At 34.2% G+C, this 21,050-nt stretch overlaps 1 protein-coding gene across 6 annotated transcripts in view; it reads right to left on the reverse strand.

Moving 5' to 3' along the window:
* The window catches only part of LOC100881697 (uncharacterized), a 497,276-nt gene that overhangs the window by 294,934 nt on the left and 181,292 nt on the right, over positions 1-21,050 (reverse strand). For all 6 annotated transcript variants that reach the window (XM_076535024.1, XM_076535026.1, XM_076535021.1 and 3 more), the window contains one exon: positions 19,037-19,096. The gene's annotated coding sequence lies outside the window, so the exon portion shown is untranslated. The remainder of the gene's footprint in view (positions 1-19,036; positions 19,097-21,050) is intronic.

Genomic DNA, 21,050 nt, shown 5'->3' on the forward strand with positions numbered 1-21,050 from the left:
ATTTCAAAATTTCAAAAATTCTTAAAATTCCCAAAATTCCCAGAATTCCCAAAATTTCCAAAATTCCTAAAATTCCTCAAATTCCTCAAATTCCCAATATTCCCAAAATTCCCAAAGTTCCCAAAATTACAAAAATTCTTAAAATTCCCCAAATTCCCAGTTCCCAAAATTACAAAAATTCTTAAAATTTCCAAGATTCCCCAAATTCCCAATATTCCCAAAATACTACAAATCCACAATATTCCCAAAATTCCAAAAATTCCCAGTTTCCAAAATTACAAAAATTCTTAAAATTCCCCAAATTCCCAGAATTTCCAAAATTTCCAAGATTCCCAAGATTCTAAAAATTCTCCAAATTCCCAAAATTCTAAAATCCCAGAATTCCAAAATTCCAAAATCCCGGAATTCCAGAATTCCAGAATTCCAAAATCCCAGAATTCCAAAATTCCAAAATTCTAAAATCCTAGAATTCCAAAATTCCAAAATTCCAAAATTCCAAAACCCCAAAATTCCAAAATTCCAAAATTTCAGAATTCCAAAATTCCAAAATTCCAAAATTCCAAAATCCCAGAATTCCAAAATTCCAAAATCTCAGAATTCCAAAATTCCAAAATTCCAAAATTCCAAAATCCCAGAATTCCAAAATTCCAAAACACCAGAATTCCAAAATTCCAAAACCCCAAAATTCCAAAATTCCAATAGCCCAGAATTCCAAAATCCCAAAATTCCAAAATCCCAGAATTCCAAAATTCGAAAACCCCAGAATTCCAAAATTCCAAAATTTCAGAATTTCAAAATTCAAAAATTCCAATAACCCAGAATTCCAAAATCCCAAAATTCCAAAATCCCAGAATTCCAAAATTCGAAAACCCCAGAATTCCAAAATTCCAAAATTTCAGAATTTCAAAATTCCAAAATCCCAAAATCCCAGAATTCCAAAATTCCAAAATTCCAAAATCTCGAAAATCCAAAGTCCCAAGCTCCCAAACAAAAAAATCCCCATAACCCACTCCCAAAAAATCCTTAAAAGTCCCCAAAACCCTACGTCAACCTACACCCCATCCAAAGCCCGCAATAACCCAACAATTTCGCGGCGCATAAAAGCATTCGAAAGTCCGTCGAAAATAAATGATCCTCCAGTATCGAACAACTGTCATTAAGCGAGTACATCATTAACCCAGAAAATGAAACAGAAAATATTCATAAGTATTTTCCGATACAGGAAATCTGTTCGTCGAAGGAGAACACGTCGGGACGATACGATTACAAAATAATACGCGAGACGAGCGTGCTAACCGATACGCGATACAAATTGGAAAAGCGAAACTTTTCCGTGCCTGTAATCATTGCCGAGGCCGGTGTTAATTTACTTCTAAACGCCCAGGTGCATCCGGTTCATAATGAGAAGTTTGCCGTATAATTTTCGTTAACTTTACACGCCGTTCAAAGCTACTTTATTTACTTAATGTCCAACTTTATTCCATCAATTTAAAGGCAAGTTTGGATAAGTCCTGTTAAATTTGCATGTTACTGGCCGAAGTCGGTAGAGAGAACGTTACTTCCGCTGAAACATCAATCACCACACCCCGGCCTCTTTGTGTACACAACGGGGACGGTAGTAGTAGCTAATAAATTGGAAATATCGAATAGTTGCTGAGAGCAACGCGATGTCGCCGCACGAAATCGATTAACTTTCTTGCAAAGTTACACGCAGATGTCAATAATTCGTTAATGCAATTTACACCGGTACAACTTGCCAACTTTGTTTGCGCCCGTCATCAAACTCCGCCTGATTTCGCGATCATGCGGCTCCCGACGTAATTTCATTTATTTCTCTATTATTGTAAATTGATTTCGAACGGTAATTACCTGACCGGTTACTATTTCGTTACACGATCGACAATTACACGGTTAACGCTTTTGCTTAAGCTTCTCAGATTTCCCTGTCAGAATATTATGAAATTATTATAGGTTAATTTGAAGTGAATTGTTTTTATTTTTTGTTTCAGGTGGTTTTCAATTTTTGATATTTTAGCTGATCATATATGATGTTCTAATTTAGACATACATTATTTAAGAATTTTTTTAGTAGCGTTAGTAAAAATGCTTTTATGTTGGAACTGTGAGTAACAAATATATGGTGACATTTGGTGACAAACAAATTATCAAAGAAAATTTAAAAAATGAAAATATTGTTTGTTAAAAATAAAGAATAATACTTGATAGAATTTTAGAAATTAAAGTATTATTTGTTAAAAATAAAAATGACTATCTAACAGAATTTTAAAAATAATAATGTTATTTGTTAGAAATAAAAAATACTACTTAATAGAATTTTAGAAATTAAAATATTATTTGCTAAAAATAAAAATGACTATCTAACAGAATTTTAAAAATAATAATGTTATTTGTTAGAAATAAAAAATACTACTTAACAGAATTTTATAAATTAAAATATTATTAGCTAAAAATAAAAATGACTACCTAACAGAATTTCAAAAATAAAAATATTGTTTGCTAAAAATAAAAAATACTACTTAATAGAATTTTGGAAATTAAAATATTATTTGTTAAAAATATAAATGACTACCGAACAGAATTTTAAAAATAAAAATATTGTTTGATAGAAATAACAAATACTGCTTAATAGAATTTTGGAAATTAAACTATTATTTGTTAAAAATATAAATGACTACCTAACAGAATTTTAGAAATAAAAATATTGTTTGTTAGAAATAAAAAATACTACTTAACAGAATTTTATAAATTAAAGTATTATTAGCTAAAAATAAAAATGACTACCTAACAGAATTCAAAATAAAGATATTATTTGTCAGAAATAGAAATGCAACTTAATAGAACTTAAAACACAAAAATATTTGTTTACGAAATTTTATAAATAAAAATATTATTCGCTAAAAATAAAAATGACTACCTAACAGAATTTTATAAACAAAATATATATTACGAACAAAAATATTACCTAACAAAATTTTATCAACAAAAATACTGTTTGCTAGAAAAAAAATATAACCTAACAGCCTTATAGAAATAAAAGTACTACCTAACAGACTTTAATAAATAAAAATACTGCAGTTAAAAATAAAAATATTTGCAAAAAATAAAAATACAACACAACAAAAAAATAATACCTGCCAGAAGTTCACAAATAAAAATATTACAAAACAGACTGTCCCAGTGATCGCGTGAAAGTACCTAAGGGTGGAAAGCCACCTAAAAATGCAAAGAAGCCACGTGTCATAATGCGTTAAAGATCAGACCCGGGGAATTGTTGAAAGGCAAAGGCGCAAATTCGAAGAGAAGCCACGACGGTTTCCCTTGTTCGTAAGTAACCGCCGTGAACGGGGGTTGCAAGGTGGATGAGTAGGGGTGGTTTGCGGAAACCGTGTTTTGCCGCGAAACCTGCTAGAAACTTGACGTTGATCGGTGCAGGTCGGGGCCTTGGCAGCTTTCAAGTCCATGCAAGTTTTTGAAGTATCGCCGGTAGATTGTAACCGGCCCAGTATATGTTCGATCGATCGGTGCACGCGCGTAACGTTGCAATCGGCAACGCCATTATATCGATCGTTCCGGAGGGAGATTTACCGCGTGCATGCCAGCCGTGCCTTCTACGAACATATGTCATGTTATTTACGAGCCAGGCATTACTCTCTGCCCGATTTACTATATTTTATGTTACGTGGATGGACTCGCAATTCTTTCAAATCGGCCGTACCTGCAATCCGGTCACGTCGTAACGCGGTGCAGCCACGAGCTGCGTGTGACGTTCTTCGCACTTGCCTCGATTATATGCATCTACTGCAATTTAACACCCCCCGATACAAAACGAAACGATTACTTACATTTTCAACGCTGTACGACACTTTTCTTTAGGGCTTGTAGTAGACGACTGCGTTTGGGTTCGTGTGGTGGGTTCAACTTAATTTGTGGAATTTAATTTGGGGGTTTGGGAATTTGGGGATGGGAGGATTTTGGGGGTTTGAGAATTTGGGGGTGGGAGGATTTTAAGGATGCGTGGATTTGATGATGTGGGAATTAATAGGTGTGAGAATTTAGGGATGTGGGAAGTTAGGGGTGTGAGAATTTAGGGATGTGAGAATTTAGGGGTGTGAGAGTTTGGGGGTGTGAGAGTTTGGGGATTTGAGGACATAGGAATTTGAGTAATTGGGATTTGAGTAATGGGAAGTTGAGTAATTGGGGTTTGAGAACCTAGGAATTTGAGTAATTGGCATTTGAGTTATTGGGTTTTGAGAAATTGGGATTTGGGTAATTAGTGCTTGAGTAATTGGGATTTGAATAATTAGGGATTTGAGAATTTTGCGAATAACTTGAAATTGGGGATGTGAGAATTTGAGAATGTGGTAATTTGGGAATGAGAGAATTTGGGGATGTGAGAATTTGGGGATGTGAGAATTTGGGGATGTGAGAATTTGGGGATGTGAGAATTTGGGAATGAGAGAATTTGGAGATGTGAGAATTTGAGAATGTGACAATTTGGGGATGTGAGAATTTTGAAGATGTGTGAATTTAAAAATGTGAGAATTTGCAAATGTGGAAATACTCTTGTGAGAATTTGGAGATATGTGAATTTGAGGATGTGAGAATTTGCATATGTGAAAATAGGGATGTGAGAATTTGGGAAAAAGTGAATTTAAAAATGTGAAAATTTCAGAACATCAAAATTTAAAAATGTGAAAATTTGAAAATTATTTCCTCTAAACACTTAAACAGTATTCGACCCCTTGCTCAACATCATGACGCACTCCTGACGCACTCATGACGCACACCACAATTCAAATGTTCAAGCTCATATTTTACCTGCAATTTAATATTGAAGACAATTTTCATTATAACCCACATAATCAATATTAAAATTTTAATTCTCTTTCGTTGTCTTAACCCTTTGCACTATGACGCACCTGGTGCGTCAGAACTAGTCATAGCCACAATATTAAAACAGACAAAGAATGTTGAAATATCACGTTAATTGGATATTATACAATCATATAATTCACATAATTAATACTGAAATTTTAATTTCCTTCGGTTGTCTTAACGTCTTGCACTATGACACATCAGGTGCGTCAGAACAAGTCATAGCCACAATATTAAAACAGACAAAGAAAGTTTAAATGTCATGTCAAGTTGGTATTATATAATCGTAAAATTCATATGGTCAATACTAAAATTTTTATTTCCTGCGGTTATATTAACCTCTTGCACTATGACGCACCTGGTGCGTCAGAACTACTCACATCTGCAATATTAAAATGAAAAAGTAAGTTGAAATATTGCGTCCATTTGATACGATACAATCGTTGACTATGAAAACTATCAGACTTCATCTCCAAATTGCGTCCCGAGTGTGTCATGAGTACGTCACGAGTCAGACTCGAAATATTACAAATAACTCTTAAATAAAAATAATTATTGACTATACTAATTTGAGCATGAATTATCCTAAATGCTTCCTGTTAATTCTCCTCCAGTAAATAATAATAAATTAATAGTTCCTTTCGTTATAATAATAAATTAATATTTCCTTCAGTTACAATAGTAAAATTAATAGTTTCTTCAGCCGTAACAGTAAAATATCGAATATTCAGTCATAATCGTAAATATCAAATATTCCTTCAACCACAACGCCGAAGATCGAATATTCCTCAGGTGTAACACTAAAATCTCGATATCCCGGATGTAACAGTGAAATTGAGATATCAGCGCACGTCCGAGGAAAAAATCAGTGTTATCCCATCGAACGTGTAAAAATTCGGTGGATCAGGCATTCGGATTGCATGTCGAGTGATTGAAAACTTCCGAATGATGGCCGCCGAATGCATCGTGGCTTCCGTACTGATATGAGGACATATATTATCGTGAGAGACGCTCACTATTCTTTACAATGACTGGCCCCCTTTTTCTCCAACGACGACCATCAGACACCGGAGATCGGTGCCTGTAATCCGTCCATGCTTCTCGCCGAACGGATCGAATTAGATAAAAGTAACGATTTAATTCGGCGATTCGCTGTTCGATTAATTCGATAAAAATAACGCGGTTAGAGGCCGGAAAGATTTCCGGGCGATTTTATTCGAGGAAGTTAGTTCGGAGAATAACCGAGCCATATGCTCGATATGTCATGAATACGTTGAATATTAATCACATTATAATTGCAATTATTCAGAATACGATCATTTCCCGACTTCACCAACTTACGACATTAACATAACATTAATTCCGCATGAAATTCCCATGGATTTCGTTTTTCTTTCAATTATTCGATTGTATGGGAATATTGATTAATTGCAATTAATTGCGATTGATAACTGCGAGTTTATATGATGAACAGAATTGAGTAGCGTGTAAATGTGGCTCATAAAATTGGACAAATACGAGTATCGAAGTGATACATTTTAACTATAAAATTTCAAAATTTTTAGAAATCCCCAAAAGTTTTAGAATTGAATTTTAAAGCAGAAAATTTTTGATGAACGTGAAAGAATAGAAGTGATATAAGATTTGAAAAAAAGAAAACGAACGAAAGCGTCCATTAGAGAGACTTCCAATTTCCATACAAATTGCATGAAATTATAGAAAATTGTGGAGGAACAGAGCATTATATGGCTGTCCTTTAAAATGTAACGAAGAACGACGGCTGACGAAGCGTTTCGCGGAAGAAATCTTTTTCGCAGCCATTCAATCGGATCAGTCGAGCTTTCCCTCGCCGATACGAGCGAATATCGCGCGTATCAGACCGTCTACCTCTAAACTCTCTAATGTACCCGCAGCTATTATTATCCAGCTAAGAGATTAACTTCGGAGCTTCCTGCCTTTGTTCGTGTCCGATCGACGTCGTAAACAAGTTTCCTGCAAGTCTGGCGACGCGATGAATCAACTCATCCATTGAGAGATCAAAGCTAAGCTCGCGAGGAAAGTTAACGTCCACCGATTAACTCGATCAACGAGTGATCCTCTTTAATCGACAATCGTACACGATGATCCTTTAACGTGCGAGGACGTTCACGTGAACGGAGAAAGCAACCTGATACATTGTTTATTTCGGAAAATATGTTGTGATGAATATATTTTAGGGGAAGCGAAAGATCGATGGAACACATGTGATATAGAAATCTAGTATATTGTTTCTTACTCGAGGTACATTATAATTAAAACAATTTTTATTATATAGAATTTGAAGCAAACTAGTACACTGCTTCATCCTGAAGATCCATTAGAATCAATACATATTCGAATAAACCAAGTTCATATTAAACTCTGAACACTTCACGCAGAACTTTAAATGAAGATCAGGGAAAAATCAATCAAACACACGTGATACAGCAATCTAGTATATTGTTTCTTTCCGAAGATCCATTGTATGTGCAGCGTCAGCACTGAAATTTCTTATCACCTTTGCAAACTTTTTCTTAATACATCAATCTTTAATCAATCTTTTGACTTGTGATATGTCACACTCGTGACGCACGTTGCGTCATATATATTGTATATTGCTGGAAATCGAATTCGTTCAGCTTTAACCAACACTTCTTATAATCTTTGCAAACTTTTCCTTGATACATCAATCTTTTGTTAAGTGTTTAACTTGTAATATGACGCACTCGTGACGCACGTTGCGTCATGTGATTTGTGTGTGCGTCATGGTGTCAGCGAGTGACGATTAAACGACGCGATTTAGGATTCCTGATGAGTGATAGGTGGACTGTGTTTGAGAAATGAATTTCACTTCAAATGATCTGACTTGGTACTTGGTACTTGGACCTTGATACATGAAAGTTGATACATGAAGGTTGATACATGGAACTTGATACATGAAACTTGATATATGAAGGTTGATACATGGAACTTGATACATGAAACTTGATATATGAAGGTTGATACATGGAACTTGATACATGACACTTGATATATGAAGGTTGATACATGGAACTTGATACATGAAACTTGATATGAAGGTTGATACATGGAACTTGATACATGAAGGTTGATACATGAAAGTTGATACATGGAACTTGATACATGAAACTTGATACATGAAACCTGATACATGAAACTTGATATGAAGGTTGATACATGGAACTTGATACATGAAGGTTGATACATAGAACTTGATACATGAAACTTGATATAAAGGTTGATACATGGAACTTGATACATGAAACTTGATATATGAAGGTTGATACATGGAACTTGATACATGAAACTTGATATATGAAGGTTGATACATGGAACTTGATACATGAAACTTGATATGAAGGTTGATACATGGAACTTGATACATGAAACTTGATACATGAAACTTGATACATGAAACTTGATACATGAAACTTGATACATGAAACTTGATATGAAGGTTGATACATGGAACTTGATACATGAGGGTTGATACATGAAGGTTGATACATGGAACTTGATACATGAAACTTGATATGAAGGTTGATACATGGAACTTGATACATGAAACTTGATATATGAAGGTTGATACATGGAACTTGATACATGAAACTTGATATATGAAGGTTGATACATGGAACTTGATACATGAAACTTGATATGAAGGTTGATACATGGAACTTGATACATGAAACTTGATACATGAAACTTGATACATGAAACTTGATACATGAAACTTGATACATGAAACTTGATATGAAGGTTGATACATGGAACTTGATACATGAGGGTTGATACATGAAGGTTGATACATGGAACTTGATACATGAAACTTGATATGAAGGTTGATACATGGAACTTGATACATGAAACTTGATATATGAAGGTTGATACATGGAACTTGATACATGAAACTTGATATATGAAGGTTGATACATGGAACTTGATACATGAAACTTGATATGAAGGTTGATACATGGAACTTGATACATGAAACTTGATACATGAAACTTGATACATGAAACTTGATACATGAAACTTGATACATGAAACTTGATATGAAGGTTGATACATGGAACTTGATACATGAGGGTTGATACATGAAGGTTGATACATGGAACTTGATACATGAAACTTGATATGAAAGTTGATACATGGAACTTGATACATGAAACTTGATATGAAGGTTGATGCATGGAACTTAATACATGAAACTTGATATGAAGTTTGATACATGGAACTTGAAACATGAAACTTGATATGAAGATTGATACGTGAAACTTGATATGAAGGTTGATACATGGAACTTGATACACGAAACTTGATATATGAAGGCTGATACATGGAACTTGATACATGAAGGTTGATACATGAAACTTGATACATGACACTTGATTCATGAAACTTGAAACTTGATACTTGAAACGTGATACTTGAATCGTGATACTTGAACCGTGATACTTGAAACTTAATATTTGAAACTTGATACCTGGAACCTGATACCTGAAACCTGATACCTGGCACATGATACCTGATACCTGATACTTTTATTATGCTACGTACACGATAACTCGAGAAATGTGAAAATTTAGTCACTTAGCAATCTTCGTTTGAAATCTTCACAGCCATTTTGTCCAAATATTCGGCAATTGAAATATCAAAAAAAGAAAAGAATCTCCTACCAAATGAAATCTTGAAGTCATCAAAAACACAATAAATAATAAACTTGAAAATTTGAATCCATTTCAGAAAACCCGAGAAACAGGAGGTCGAAATAAAAGAATCGAGAGTCGGTTCCAAAAAAAAAAATAGAATCGAGTGGCTGCGCAGTAAGCGAAAATTAACTTGATCCGAAGCGAAGTAGAATTGATCGATGAAGAGTTGTTCCCGGTTTTTAAAGTGGTTTATTGTGTTCCGCGTTCCGTGTGAAATATTATTACCATTCAGTGGCGGACATTCAAACGATTGATTAGCTCCCGGGTCGAGTGTTGTTAAGATTCCAGAAATTATTCGTCGATCTTGGCGCTGTTTGACGGAAGGATTTTAATAAAATTACCGCGTTCCACGCGAACTTATCTAGATAAACTGTGCTGTCAGACTTCATCTCGCTCTTAACGAACCACTCTTGTATCTCAGCTCGTTAAAACTTCTCGTAATTGTATTAATAAATTCCAAATTTGTCTTTTTACGCGTATTTAATGAACTAGCCAAAGGACTGGTTCATGTCGGTTCTTGATAATCCTTTGATATATATTTGCTGAGAAAATGATTAGGTTGACATTTTTATTGCAACATGTTAGAGAGGCTAGGTACAAAATTTTATTTTATATCTTGGAGTATGAAGTTGGTTGCTGCACAATTTTCAGAGGAAGCTTTACCTAGAAGAGGAATGAGGAAGGAAGAGAGAAATGTTTTACAATATTCTTGAATACTATAATAGTAAATGACACATCTAGGTCCTCCGATCCTCACATCACAAATAGTTGACTCCACAAATACCTAGGTTCTGAAACACCTGGGTCTACAAATGCTCCACATGTCCTCCACATATCCTACTTCCCAAATCCCAAATTTCCTGAATTATACTCCTACAATATTCTTAAATACTATACTCCTAGATGACACCTCTAGGTCCCCAAATCCTCACATACCCAGTATTTAGACCCCAAGTTCCCAAACACCTGGACACCCAAATACTCCACATATCACATTTTCCAAATTCCAAAAACTCAGAATATATCAAACCTCCGCCTTCAAAAACCCCACACCCCCAAAAGTCTAATACCCCCAACTTACAAAGAACTAAACCTTGAATCCACCCACATCGAATCTCCAATAATCTCCACAAATTAGAATTTTATTTTCAGCAGGAAATACAAACCGTTCACCGCACATAAGGAAACGAGAAATGTTTTGAATGTCTGGCTTTATCGGAAGAGCGCTTAACGCGAAAGAGGTTGATTCAACCTCGGTTTCCAATCCAAAATCTCCCGATGCGCGCCTATTCGTCGGGTATTCCGTGCACGTCCGATCGACGATTAATAATCTTCCTCTTTTAATCGTTCCTTTGGTTCCTTGGTGTGCACGTGTGTGCGACCACCACCCTGTTCGTTAGCGAACGAAACCTCCCCGTCCCGAATCAGTCAGTTTCATCAACCGATTTCGCAATTATCGAAGAAATAAGGGGACAATTGCATTTGGCTGCGACAAATCGTCTGGCGAAACTCTCCGCTGTGCACCGGTAACGGAAACGAGAGACAAACAACCCCGGAAACGTAATATCAACTTCCAACTTGATGGACCCCGCTAATCTAACGTCCTGATGATGATGGTCGAAATCGTTTTACTCATCAAGATTGACTTCGGTTCGCTTCGCGAAATTTTACTGACTCTTGATTGCTTCACTTCCTGTTACTCGTTTCGTCTCTCTTCTGACTCGTTCTTAGCCCTTGATTGACGTCGAATTTTGAGGGATGTTTGATGGGTTCTGTGATTGATGGCTTTGTGACGAATTTGTGATTTTATAGATTTTTTAAGTGATTGTTTATTAGTATTCCAAAATGGTGTGTATTGTAATTTGATGAGATCGCTAGATAAGAAAATTTTCAATTTTCACATGATTAAACAATTAATTATTTGATTTAATAAATTCAAGTTAAATCCCCAAAATTACAAATTAGTAAAATTTCAAGTTTTGGAAAACTTCCATTTATAAAATTGTGATTTTGCAATTTGTGAAATTGAAAATTACTAAATTACCAAAATCACACAATTTTTATTTAATTCTCAGATTCCTAAATCTACAAATTATCAAAATTTTATATTTTTAAAGATTCATATTCCTAAATCACTATGTTATCAAATTTCCAACTTCACAAGTCCCTAAATCCCCATATCTCCAAGTTTCTAAATCTTTAAGTTCCTAAACTACCAAATCACCAAATATCCAAGATGTTTCATTCCCAAATCCCTAGATTCCCAAGTACCTATTACAAAACTTCCTAGATTCTCAAATACCTAGGAGAAAACTCCCTAGATTTCCAAGTGCCTATGGTAAAAAATCCCTAGACTTCAAAGTTGGTATTGTAAAAATCCCTAGATATACCAGGACCTATGGTAAAAATCCCTAGACTTCCAAGTAGCTATTGTAAAAATTTCTAGATTTCCAAGGACTTATAGTAAAAATCCCTAGATTCCCAAGTACCTATGAGAAAACTCCCTGGATTTCCAAGTGCATATGGCAAAAATCCCTAAACTTCCAAGTACCTATGGTAAAAAATCCCTAGAATTCCCAAATTGAGAAGTTTCAAAATTCCTACACCCTCAAATTCTAAAATCCACAAATTTCTCAGTCCCCCAATTCCTAAATTTCCAAATATCCAAAATCCCTAAATTTCTCAGGCCCCGAATACCTAAATTCCCGAATTTCTCAGTCTCCAAATTCCTAAATCTCCAAATACCCAAATCCCCAAATTCCAAAATCTCCAAATACCCAAATCCCCAAATCCCCAAATTCTTAAATCTCCAAATACCCAAATCCCCAAATCCCCAAATTCCTAAATCTCCAATTACCCAAATCCCCAAATTGTTACATCTCCAAATATCCAAATCCCCAAATTCCTAAATCTCCAAATACCCAAATCCCCAAATTCTTACATCTCCAAATACCCAAATCCCCAAATTCCCACATCTCCAAATACCCAAATCCCCAAATTTCTCAATCCTCAACTACCTAAACCCTCAAACCCCTAAATTTCCAAATCCCTAAACTGCCAGCTTACCAAAAACCCTGCAAAAAATTTGCAAAGACACTAATATCTCATCCCATATTATTTCAAGTTACAACAAAAACAAATAACCCTTCACCCAAAAAATCTATCTAAAAACGAAAATCATCAGTAGTCATGACAAGTCATCAGTGTTCTTCTGAATGTTCAAATGACCAACCAGACTTAGTGAACCATAGGTTAAGCGGTTAAAATCGATGAAATAACAAAACGTCGAACGCTTTATTTCCATCGAATGCTTTATTCTAACAGCAATCCCAAGTGATGCAACTATTTCCCACTTAATCCCCGAGATTTTAATTAAATTCTGCTCACGTGCCGACATTCCACCGTCTTCTCTCGCATTCAACGTCACGGCCCCATTAAAAACTTTCACTGTCACCCGATAGTCGCTAAATAACAACGTTGAAATCTATAAAACCTCGCGTGGAACTCGGTTTATTTTCACCCCATAAAACATTCGAACCGAAAGTCCAACCGTGTATCGAATAACGCAGAGAAATATGGAGAGCAAGGTGCAGGGAAGCTTGAGAAGCCGAACTAAGCAGCCTAAGTGAAACGAATGTTGCTAGTTTCCAAAAGCAATTTCGGGATATTGTAATGGTGTCAACTTCCTGCATTAACCATGGACGCGTTAACTAGCTGGACGTTTCGGTCCAGTTTAATAGAGCTTCGGAAATGTTTGATGAAATTTGTGATTTGAAATGAATTTGTGTTTGTGATTCTTGGAGTGTTTGGGTTTGAGATTTTAGAATGGATATTGTAGCAAATTTCCTGATTTGTAAATTACCTGTACAAAATAATGTAATTGTGTAATAAGAGAAGTTTAAGTTTGTACAATCAAGGATTATGTAAATTAAGAGGGGTACTGATATACTTGAAATACAGAGCTAGCATGAATGATTAATTCGCTTTTGAAAAGGTATAGGTAGCTATCTTCAAAGTAGTAGGTACCTTCAAAAGTATTGTACATACATATACAATAACTTTTAAAATATCAAGTTTCAAGTATCAGGTTTTAGGTATCAAGTATCAAGTTTCACATATCAGGTTTCAGGTATCAAGTATCAAGTTTCACATATCAGGTTTCAGGTATCAAGTATCAAGTTTCACATATCAGGTTTCAGGTATCAAGTATCAAGTTTCACATATCAGGTTTCAGGTATCAAGTATCAAGTTTCACATATCAGGTTTCAGGTATCAAGTCTGGTCGTTAAATAAGTACGTATCAAGTTACAAGTATCAGGTTTCAGGTGTCAAGTATCATGTTTCAAGTATTAAGTTTCAAGTGTCAAATTTCATTTTCTAATTTCTACATCCACAAATTTCACACTCCTCAAGTTTTCCACTCCACAAATCCCCAAATTCTCAAATCTCCAAATCCCCAAATCTACAAATATCCAACTCCCTAATTTTTCAAATTTCTAAACAATTCCAAATTATCGAGTGTCTGAATTTTTAAATCTCGAAATCTCAAATGTCCAAATCCGTAACTCTCCAAATTTCTAAGAAATTCCAAATTACCAAGTGTCCAAATTCCCAAATTCCCCAATCTCTAAAGCCCCAAATCTTGAAATGTCCAAACTCCTAACTCCCCAAATTTCTAAAAAATTCCAAATTACCAAGTGTCCAAATTCCCATATCCCCAAACTCCAAAATTCCCAAATCTCTAAAGCCCCAAATCTTGAAATGTCCAAACTCCTAACTCCCCAAATTTCTAAAAAATTCCAAATTACCAAGTGTCCAAATTCTCAAACCCCTAAATTCCAAATTTCCAAATCTCTAAATCCCCAAGTCTTGAAATGTCCAAACTCCTAACTTCCCAAATCTCTGAAAAATTCCAAATTACCAAGTGTCCAAATTCCCAAACCCCCAAATTCCCAAATTCCCAAATCTCTAAATCCCCAAATCATGAAATGTCCAAACTCCTAACTTCCCAACTCCCTAAAAAATTCCAAATTACCAAGTGTCCAAATTTCCAAACCCCCAAATTCCCAAATTCCCAAACTTCAAAATTTTCCAAATCCTAAAACATAACAAAAAAAAGCAATACCAAAAAAATCTACCATCACCGTTAAAAACAGCGTCCCATTTTTCGTCAATTTTTTTGCACCACCACGTTCATGATTTGTCCTTTTGTCAGTGCGGTTTCGTTTTTCATGGAGGTATTTCTGGAATATCGGTCGACTTAATTTTTCAGCGATACACCACGTCAGAAAGAGATTGGCTTTTGTTTCGCGGAAGCGGCGGCGGCAAATATATTTGAAAAAAATTGACAGATTCAGATATTGACCACCATCTGCTCTCGAATATTTCGTCGCCATGTTTGTTCCTTTTTTTTTCTAAACCTACACACGCTGAAATATCGCCCGATGTTGTCTCAACGGATTTATGTATCGTGATCTCGTGTGAAATAAAGAAAGCTGGTTAATGAAGATTGATAGGTACATGTATCGCGTTAGACGTTTTAATAGCGCTGAATCTGTTGTTCCTTTATTAAATTACCGACAGCGAATAGAACTCCTCGATTTTAACATTCGACGGTATAAATAACACTGTAGGATGTAATTTAATCGGGCATTTTGGTCAGCCGTGACAGATTCGTGTAATTAGTCTTCTGTGTGTGAGAGTTCACTTGTTTTTATTTCAAACAAACTGCTATCAAATCTGTAATCGTAACACTCTCGTGTTTAATTTGTCAACGTTTGACAAGGGAGTGTTCTCCACGATTACTGTCTTACAAGAGGTGAATGTAAATAAGGAGATTGCAACAATAATTCTGTACACTAATTAGAATCATGGTGTGTAATCGTCGTGTACAAAATTTCTAGTCTTGAATAGAATCAAATAATGAATAATAAATATTTGACTGATTTAAGCAAAGGAGGAACTATTAAATCAATAAATAATTCAAAAATTAACTACATATATAAATAATTCAAAAATTGACTACATATATAAATAATTAAAAAATTGACTATTAGATAAATAGTTAAAAAATTCAGTACTTGATGAATAGTTAAAAATTTATGGAAACAAATATATGTGCGTCATGACGCAAATGAAGAGTAGCGAAAAATCAATGTACCATATGTGATATAGGAATCTAGTATATTGTTTCTTACTGAAGATACATTATAATTAAAACAATTCTTATCGTATAGAATTTGAAGCAAACTAGTACTCTGCTTCATCCTGAAGATCCATTAGAATCAATACATATTCGAATAAACCAAGTTCATATTAAACTCTGAACACTTCACGCAGAACTCTAAATGAAGATCAGCGAAAAATCAATCAAACACACGTGATACAGCAATCTAGTATATTGTTTCTTTCCGAAGATCCATTGTATGTGCAGCGTCAGCACTGAAATTTCTTATCACCTTTGCAAACTTTTTCTTAATACATCAATCTTTAATTAATCTTTTGACTTGTGATATGTCGCACTCGTGACGCACGTTGCGTCATATATATTGTATGTTGCTGGAAATCGAATTCGTTCAGCTTTAACCAACACTTCTTATAATCTTTGCAAACTTTTCCTTGATACATCAATCTTTTGTTAAGTGTTTGACTTGTAATATGACGCACTCGTGACGCACGTTGCGTCATGTGATTTGTGTGTGCGTCATGGTGTCAGCGAGTGACGATTGAACGACGCGATTTAGGATTCCTGATGAGTGATAGGTGGACTGTGTTTGAGAAATGAATTTCACTTCGAATGATCTGACTTGGTACTTGATACTTGGAACTTGATACATGAAAGTCGATACATGAAGGTTGATACATGAAGGTTGAAACATGAAACTTGATACATGAAGGTTGATACATGGAACTTGATACATGAAGGTTGATACATGGAACTTGATACATGAAACTTGATATATGAAGGTTGGTACATGAAACTTGATACATGAAGGTTGATACATGAAACTTGATATATGAAGGTTGATACATGGAATTTGATACATGAAGGTTGATACATAGAACTTGATACATGAAACTTGATACATGGAACTTGATACATGAAACTTGATACATGAAGGTTGATACATGAAACTTGATATATGAAACTTGAAACATGACACTTAAAACTTGATACTTAATACTTGAAACATGATACTTGACATCTGAAACCTGATACTTGTAACTCGATACGTGAAACTTGAAACATGACTCTTGCTACCTGAAACCTGATACTTGTAACTCGATACGTGAAACTTGAAACATGACTCTTGCTACCTGAAACCTGATACTTTTAACTTGATACGTGAAACTTGATACTTGATACCTGAAACCTGATACGTACTTTTCAATTTGCAACATACTTGATGATTCGAGAGTGCCTCTCCAAAGACTTTGTACTTCTTACAACGTTTGTGACATTTCATTGAAGAGTTGATTAACGAATGAATAAATTATTTTGCAATAACAATTCATCGAATAAATCGCCTATATATCCGACAGCTGATCTGTCTGTCGCATTGCGAATCACCCTGAAGTTCGTTTCGCCATAAAAACTTTAAACCTGTCCCCGTTTCGCCTTTCTTCGTTACTCAACCCTGTAACTTCATGACGAAACTTTCAATCGCTTCTGACTGAATTTTCACGCGATATGAAACCCTTTATTAACGAGGCGCAAGCTTCATGGATATTCCGGATAATTAACTAAAATTAATATTCCTGTTCCAAGCAGGAAATTAAAGGCCGTGCATAGAATCACTCGGATACATATTAATCCCCGTCTGTTAAACCCAACTTTTAGAAACGTACGAAGAATTGTTGGAAAACTTGCACTAGAGTTCAAACCATTTTTGTGATAAATTACTGTAATAAATTTACTGGAAAATTAATGTAGGTACACAAATAACAGTTATGATACTTCAATTTTGATTTGCTATTTGTAGTTGAAAGTTTCTATAACTTTCTGATGGAACTTTCTGATATTACAAATTGTAAAATATTAATTTTTATCTTCCCATTTGAGAAAACAATCCGAACTGCAATTTTCCGAAATAAAATCATAAATAAAAAATTATTAATATTTAGTTTCCTTATTTGATGAAACGATCTGTTACTTCAAAGTGCAGTTCTGCAAAATAAAATCATATAATAAATTATTAATATTTAATTTCCTTATTTGATGAAACGATCTGTTACTTCAAAGTGCAGTTCTGCGAAATAAAATCATATAATAAATTTAAAATGTTCAGTTTTAATTTTTATTTTCTTACGCGAGGAAACAGTCCAACATTGCAAGCTGTAATACTACGAAGTAAAATCATACATAACAAATTTTTAATTTGCTGTTTCAACTTTAATTTTCTAATACGAGACAACGATCTGATACTGCGCGTTGCAATTATTGGAAATCGAACAAATATTAATTTACTGTTTTAATAATAATTTTTTTATACGAGAAAGCAATTTTGCAAACTGTAACTTTGTTAAATAAAGTCACATGTAACTAAATATTAATTCACAGCGTTAATTAAAATATTCTGATGACGAATGCAAGTTTTGGTTATGGAACGATTATAGGAATATTTTGAGCAGATATTAATAACATAACGACGTATGAGGTTACTCGTAAGCGTTACTTTTGAGACAGTAATAAAGCGTTTACTGTCCGTCCAGCGCAGCCTATCTCGGATCATAAACTGTGTTTTATAACCATAAACTCTTCTCCGCAGTTTCGTTCTCCCTCGATCATCGTTCACGAATCAGAGGATGCTTTTTCGCTCTGTATACCCGCTTCACGTTTGAATTTTAAGTGGTGCTTTTTATTCCCCCGTGCAACTTTTCCGCCCGTCGATTACGTTCAAGTGGTCTCACAGTAAAATCGCGACGGTATTTTTCTATTTTCGGTCACCCCTCTTTTTCTCGAAATTAGTCTTAACCCTTTAACGCACTCGAAATTTCTGCGAACGGTCCAGTTTCAAACTCGAATTAATTTACCGCACGAATTTTGATATTAAATTTCTGCGTCGCGAAATTTATGTGTGTATAAATTTACCTTTTTAATTATTCCACTACTTTTTTTGTTTCGTATTATTGTTGGTAAAAATTAATACTCCGAAAAGAGTAAATTTTGTAACTTAATTTAAGAAATTTGTAAATTTGATTGGGATGATGATTTTAGTGTTAATATACTTTTTGACGCAATCAATTTTAATTTCAATAAAAATTAATATATTTTTGAAAAAAGTAACTTAAATTTAAAAAAATTTTTGAATAGAAAACTTGTGAATCGATCACTGTAATTACAAAAATATCTAATTATGGCAATATTTGAATTTATAAAGAAAACTCACCCTTGTGGGAAACTGGACCATGCACGACTGGTACTCAAACACAAATATGTGGACTCGATCCTGCAATCAAAAAATTATTAAATTAATTCCATGTTGCCTTCATGATATAAAATTACTGTGTTGCTTGAACTATTCGAATCAAATTAATTTTAGTAAAATCGCAGAAAATGTCTCAGTAAACTTTCTGTTCAATTCAATATATCACCACATGTGTGAAAAAATAATGTTCACATATGTATGAGAATAATGTCTGCATATGTGAACAAAAATATTTATATATATGAATGAGAATAACTACATATGTGATTTAAAATAACTGTAATATGTAAATGAAAATAATTACATATGTGATAGAAAATAACCACATATGTGGGTAAAAATATCTACATATGTAACTGAAAATAAGTATGTAACATAATTGAATAAAACTACATATATGACTGAAAGTAACTGCATATGTATTTGAAGATAACTACATATGTGAATAAAAATAACTGCACATATGATTGGAAGTAGCTACATATGTGATTGAAAAAACCACATATGTGAATGAAAATAACCACATATATGACTGAAAATAGATACATATATGATTGAAAATAACTACACATATGTTTGAAAGTAGCTGTATATGTGATTGAAAACAACTACACATATGTCTGAAAGTAGTTACATGTGTGACTGAAAATAACTACATATGTGAATGAAAGTAACTACATATATGGCTGAAAGTAGCTACATATCTGATTGAAAAAACCACATATGTGAACGAAAATAACTACATATATGACTGAAAATAGATACATATGTGATTGAAAATAACTACACATATGTTTGAAAGTAGCTGCATATGTGATTGAAAAAAACCACATATGTGAATGAAAATAACCACATATATGACTGAAAATAGATACATATATGATTGAAAATAATTACATATATGTTTGAAAGTAGCTGCATATGTGATTGAAAACAACTACACATATGACTGAAAGTAGTTACATGTGTGACTGAAAATAACTACATATGTGAACGAAAATAACTCCATAAATAATTGAAAATAACACACACGAGGAAAAATAACTCCATATGCATACGAAACTCACATGTACGAATAAAAATGGCTACACACATGAACGAAGGTAACTCGACACACGATCACACATGAACAAAAAAATCTACAGACACGATTAAAAATAACTCCACACAAAATACCTACAAACACGATTAAAAATAACAATAAACAAGAATAAAATGAACGTCCACATAAATAGAACTACACTAAAAGAAAAATGAAAAGTATACAAAATTAGCTGAAACCCGTCATCGTGTTCGTGTTTATAGCGTTTCCGTTTGTACAAACTCGAAGCCGAACGGTTTTCCTGGCAACGTAACGTTATTGATTAACTGTTAACGCGTTTCAACTGAACAACCAGCAAATAAGCTCGTAAACCAACCGGACATTTTTCCCAACGTTTCGCCGTTGCAAAACAGCGGGGAGTCTAAATTCGCGTTTCGTTTGGCCCAAGTATATAAAGCGAGTACATCCTATTAGCACCGTAGCTTTTCCGCGACGCGTTGCAAGCTGCTTAAACTTAATAGCGTCGAGTAAGCTTAACGTAAGACTGTTTTTATAGATTTACCCTGTTGAAAATAAATCCTTGTGGTCAGGATGGAAAATTGAAACACCATCGCGACGGTGACTAAAACATGCTCGACAAGTTTCTCGGCACGTTTATTGTAAATACTAATTTATTCCATTGAATGATTTCCAATATTTTATAGTAGTTATTTTCATTAATTTTAGATGAGATGTTAGGTTAGGTTAGGTTAATCGTGAGGTAGGTAAGTGCTAACTAGTAGGTAGATGAGTCAATGCATTTTGTTAATATGTTCGTTGGTATGATCATAGGTGACCAGTGTTGCAAGTTTAATTACATTAATTATTTATGGAAAATTCTGACGAAAAAATATTTTGAGAGTTGTTAATATGGCAGACATTATGTACTAACAG

The sequence above is a fragment of the Megachile rotundata genome, chromosome 8 (genome assembly GCF_050947335.1).
Source record: "Megachile rotundata isolate GNS110a chromosome 8, iyMegRotu1, whole genome shotgun sequence".
Classification (NCBI taxonomy): domain Eukaryota; kingdom Metazoa; phylum Arthropoda; class Insecta; order Hymenoptera; family Megachilidae; genus Megachile; species Megachile rotundata.